Raw genomic sequence first — 6000 nt, forward strand, 5'->3', positions numbered from 1 at the left:
GTAATCTACGAAATCTTTTGATCTATATATCTATATATATATATATATATATATATATATATATATATATATATATATATATATATATATATATATATATATATATATATATATATATATATATATATATATTATGTAATTAGAATACCATCCGTTAGCCAAAATCATTTCATATCGAAAAAAAAAAAAATCCTTTATCCAATCGTACGAAATGGAATTCGTCATCAGTTCAAGTCACTCAGATTCCGAAATGGAATCCCATTCAAGCTCCGAAAGCAGTGTGACCGGAATAGATCAACCAATCAGTCATCACCTATTCTGGATGAATTGGGGATGGGTTCGTAGCCTCCTTAATCATTGGAGACAAGAAGAAGGTGATCCCTTCCATCCACCACATTGCCCTCTTGACGAAGAACCTGAAGCACTTACCAGCGAACCTGTCTGAAACACCATTTTCTCGCTCATTTCCAGAGTATCTCGTCACGATTATATATTACATCAAATTCTAGATTTTATTTATCCGCTCGTCCGAACCGACAACCACCCCGGTGTAATAGAAGAAGTCAACGAGCTTTGCGCTCGGGTAGTAGCTTTAGAGAATATGGTGCAGAGATTACAAACACCAGCAGCAGCACCAGCAGCATAACCAGTACCACCATCATCAACGCCAACAGTACCATTACCACCTCCAACCACAACCACGTCGTAAACCTCAACTTCACAATCTGTCCCACGAGCATCAACGTCATACGCACCATGGATACCAAGGAGTACCAACAACAATAACTAGCGAAGTATTAATTCATAACTTCATTGGAGAAACATTCTGCGGCGATTATGTAATCTCTAAAGTTTTAGAGATTATCTAATCTAGCCCTAACCATAAATCAGTTAAGCAAACCAAAATGATAGAAGGAAGAGTAGAAACCCTGACAAAAATGGTGTGTGATTAATAAGCTAAACTTGTTTTACCAACAGCATCAACAGTATTGTCAGCGTCATTAGCATCGTCAGTACAGTCAACATAAGAATCAAGAACACCTATAACATCACAAACTCCGTCAGTTCAAGAATCACTGTGGACATCACTACGAATCAATAACGCGTATATTGCATCAACGAGTTACGAAGAGTTAACTCATTCCCTCTGAAGAAATTATATGTATATTTTATATATATATATTTTGAAATAAAAATAAATCTTTCCATGCTAAGCTATTGTGTGTGAATCTTAACTACTCGGTTAATTCATATTACAAATATGTAATAATGTACGTCCTTCGCCCGCAACTTAACCATCGTTAACTACAATCTCTGTTTTAATTCAATAAATTCCATCTCATAATAAATCAAGTATATTATTCAAATATATGTTTGATTTTACACTTTCATCATCGATGTACTAGAAACTTTTCAAATAACATCATTCGTACTTTGCGAAATTCACAAGAATTCCACGAACCGAACATCATACATCAACAAATAACGAAGTATTGATTAATAATTTCAATATCATTAAAGAAATACTCCGTAAAAGTTATGTAATTTTTTAAAGCCTTTAGGGATTATTCAATTGTAGTTTCAACCGTAAATCAAATGAGTTTAATTTAACATTAACTCATTAAATCTATGTTACATCTAAAGAAAATATACATTCTAACACAGTTTTGAAGTCAAAGTATAGCTTGTGAAAGATGTAACGATCTAAGAGTGATGATTTTGGTCATATCTCGAGTTGAATTCTGAGATTTCAAAATCAAAATATGTAATTAAATTTTGAATGAGTATGGTTGTTTTGATTTCTATAAAAGAATGTATATTGTTGTGAAAGTAGGGAGTATAATGGATGATAAAATTCTTTTGTATAAAATATTAATTGTGAAATTTTTTTTTAACGGGTAGGTAATACCCGAGAGATATATAAATTTACAATTAATATGTTACATTCTTCGAATCTGATTCAGCAAATCATCCATTATACTCCCTACTTTCACAACAATATACATTCTTTTATAGAAATCAAAACAACCATACTCATTCAAAATTTAATTACATATTTTGATTTTGAAATCTCAGAATTCAACTCGAGATATGACCAAAATCATCACTCTTAGATCGTTACATCTTTCACAAGCTATACTTTGACTTCAAAACTGTGTTAGAACATCATATGTATATTAACGATTACAATCTGTGTTCAAAACCCTTCGAAATTCCTGAAGACACTTCAAATAATGAAAAATTGAGATGATGATCCAACCACATATTAACCACAGTCTTGCATCTGAAAAGCTCTCGAAACCAGAGTCATAATTTAACACGTATTCATGTCAGACCCTTTGGCATTTATTAGCAAAAATAACTTTGCGATTCCTTTTCAAATTAGTCAGTTTTGTCACAGCTCCAACAAGTCAACTTCTACTTTTTAGTTGAAACAGTCTTATTATAATCTTGATATAGACGTTGCCCTTTCGTCATCGTGACCGGAGAACCTTTTATGTCTCACCACATTAGAAATGAACTTACCAACAACTTCACTGATCTTTGACTTTCCGAGTCTTTATATTTATCGAAACCCCATCATTTACTCATCCGCATCTTGTAACAAGAATTGTCATGCCAATTACTGGGAATCAGCAATCAGTATTTTGAAATCTTGCAGCATGTCTCTGCCAACGGTTATAGGTGTATATATAACGTCTATCTCCTAGACTTATATACTTTGAATGTGAAGTTTCTGAAAAACACCCTAAACTGCGAACTAGTTCTCCGAAGTTTGGAAAATGCTGATGAAGCAGCAAAAAAACTGTAAACGACCTTAACAGTTAAAAGTTTGATAATAAAGGATAGTGTGTTGGAAAAGCTCAGAAAAAGAGAAGGTTTGGAACTGGAAAACGGATTAAGCAAACCATGAAGGAGGCTATGGACAAATCACAAAGACTAAACCTGCCTTCAAAGAATCCAAATGATTCAGTGTCTGCTGAAATTATTATCAAATACCTTACTCCTGACTCTAAACTCTTGTGAATAATACTCTTCATAATTTTCTGATCTTAGATATTCTAAGATATCATCATATCTTTCATTATAAATATCTTCAATGTTTCTGAAGATATCTTCATAACTATTGTTATTCGAAATCATTTATCTCTTTGCGCTATCTGTGTTACATCATAAAAGAAACTATTTTAGTTTCTAAATTCTGAAAAATTCGAATTTAAAATATGTATACTATTGAAGTAGTGTTGGGAACTGAAGCATGAGTTAGTATAATATAATGACACTTGATCAACGTGATTATATTACAGTAAGTCATGCTAAGTTTTTAAATGGAACGTGATGATTCACAGATCATAACATCATCATGTGCCATGTTACACGACTCTTGTATTCTATTTAACCTCTAAAATATTAAGAAAATATTTCTTGATGATTCGGTCTTTTTCCAGGGTATTCTGGTAATTTAACAAATCAAGACCGTGCCATTACCATTTCCTTCTTAGAACATTAACAATGTTCATTCTGAAATTTATATCTACGAATTATGGACCATTACAAGCGATGCTTAATCGCAAAAAGAAGAAACGAAAGGACAAAGCTCCAAAATAGAAATCGGAGTATAAATCGCAGCAAATAGGAGGGAGTATTAACTGTGGATGACAATGATTATAGAATACAGAAGCACGGACTTTGAAGTATAAGGGAAGATATAAAACCCAACAACAACCCAGAAATTACAAACCATATATATCGATGCATATAGCAATATAAAGACACGGGAGAACTAAAAACACAATAAAACTAAGAGTATAGTAAAAGTAAATGTAACGACTCGGATTTTTCCACTAATATATAGAAGATTAATATTTACATAATTAAGGTTTCCAACATGTTAAGCAATCAAACTCATTAAGATTTGGGAATTTGAAATGAATTTTATACAAATGTTTGGCCACCCAGTCTGCCTGACGATTCACGAACGTCATAATTTGAAATAATTATATAATGATGTATATATGGATATATATATATACTTATGATTTGTTAAAATGATATTTAAGTATCTCATTACATATATTAACATTTGGTTATATACATAAAATGAGATTACTAACTTAAAGACTTCAAGACTATATACATATATATAACGATTAACGTTGTAATAACTTCTAAATTAAAATGTATATGTATGTATTGTATTAATATGAATTAATACACTTTTAAAGGACTTAAGTACATATATACTAACATACTTATACTCAACAAAGATAGCTATACTCATAATCTCATTCAATTCCATCAAGATTTCTATACGTATTCATTCGGTATTCACACCCGTATCATACCCAGCTTCTAGATGTATTTACTATTGGTATATACACATAAAAATATTCTCTTTAGCAGCCCATGTGAGCTACCTAACCTTATGGGAACCATCATTTGGCAACTAACATGAATGATTACATAAAATTACAAAAACTTTAGTAATCATTCATGACTTTTTTTACAAGAAAACAAAATGACACATCCTTTATATCTAATCCATTATGAACGACCAAAAACACCTACAAACACTTTTATTCTTCAATTTTCTTCATCTAATTGATCTCTCTCAAGTTTCATCTTCATGTTCTAAGTGTTCATCATAAATTTTACAAGTTCTAGTTTCATAAATGTCAAGATAACCTTCCAAGTGTACAAGTTTACTTCTAATCTTTCAATCCAACTCCAAAACTCTTTAGAATTCATAATCCTACTTTCATATCAGTAGCTTCTCAGCTAATAATCAAGGTAAGAATCATATATAAATTTTGGTTCAATTTATATACTTATAACTATTTTAATTCAAGATAGAATTCTTATTCGAACTTTTGTTCATTCCATGTTTATACTTTAAGAATTCCAAGCCATCAAGGGTATCTTTGAACTCAAGATACTCTCCTTATTTCTCCATCAACTTTATTCATTTGATTTGAGGTAGTAACCTTATTCATAATCTTATTCGATTCATATTCATATAGCTATCTTATTTTGAGTTTATAACTAATAATAACTAGAACATAGTTTAGATTAATTCTAAACTTGTTTGCAAATAAACTTAATCCTTATAACTTGACTTTTAAAATACTTCAACACATGTATTATGACAGTATGTCAAGCTAACATAAGGATATAAAACTTGTAAACATGAAGAACACCTTAAAACTGAACATACGCCGTCATAGATCAACGGGGGCTGTTTTGGGTTTAATTTTAAAAACCTATCTTAAACTTTGAATTAAAAGAATTCCTTTGGTGAAAAATCTTATTTTATATGGATATGAAACATATCCAAAAATCATGGTTATACTCAAAGTGAAAGTATATTTTTCAAAATGGTCATCAAGATGTCGTTCTTTCGACGGAAATGACTACCTTTTACTAAACGACTTGTAACTTGGATTTTCGACTATAAACTCATACTTTTTATGTTTAGTTTCATAAAGTTAAGTTCAATACGAAACCGTGGCCACCGGAATCACTCAAAACGGATTTGTAATGAAGAAATTAGGGGTAAAACAAAATTGGATATTTTTGCTTGTTTATTAGCGACGGTTTTGATTAATAAAAAAAATGGATGCTAACCTTATCCTAGCTAACTTACCTTGTATCCTATATGTATTTATACATGTCTTGTTCCCGAACTTATGGAAGTACAATTTATAATAGTCGTGATTAAGTTCTACGACAATATATTATAGTCTTAATAAAGATCGTAAGGCACTATATATATATGACTTGATCACCGTGGATCCGTATACAGCGTTTTGACATATCATATCGACCCATCTATATATATATTTCGAAACAACCATAGGCACTCTATATGTGAATGTTGGAGTTGGCTATACAGGGTTGAGGTTGATTCCAAAATATATATATACTTTGAGTTGTGATCGAGCCTGAGACATGTATACAATGGGTCGCGGATTGCTTCAGATAATATACATATTATGTGTC

This window comes from Rutidosis leptorrhynchoides, chromosome 6, assembly GCF_046630445.1.
Source record: "Rutidosis leptorrhynchoides isolate AG116_Rl617_1_P2 chromosome 6, CSIRO_AGI_Rlap_v1, whole genome shotgun sequence".
Classification (NCBI taxonomy): domain Eukaryota; kingdom Viridiplantae; phylum Streptophyta; class Magnoliopsida; order Asterales; family Asteraceae; genus Rutidosis; species Rutidosis leptorrhynchoides.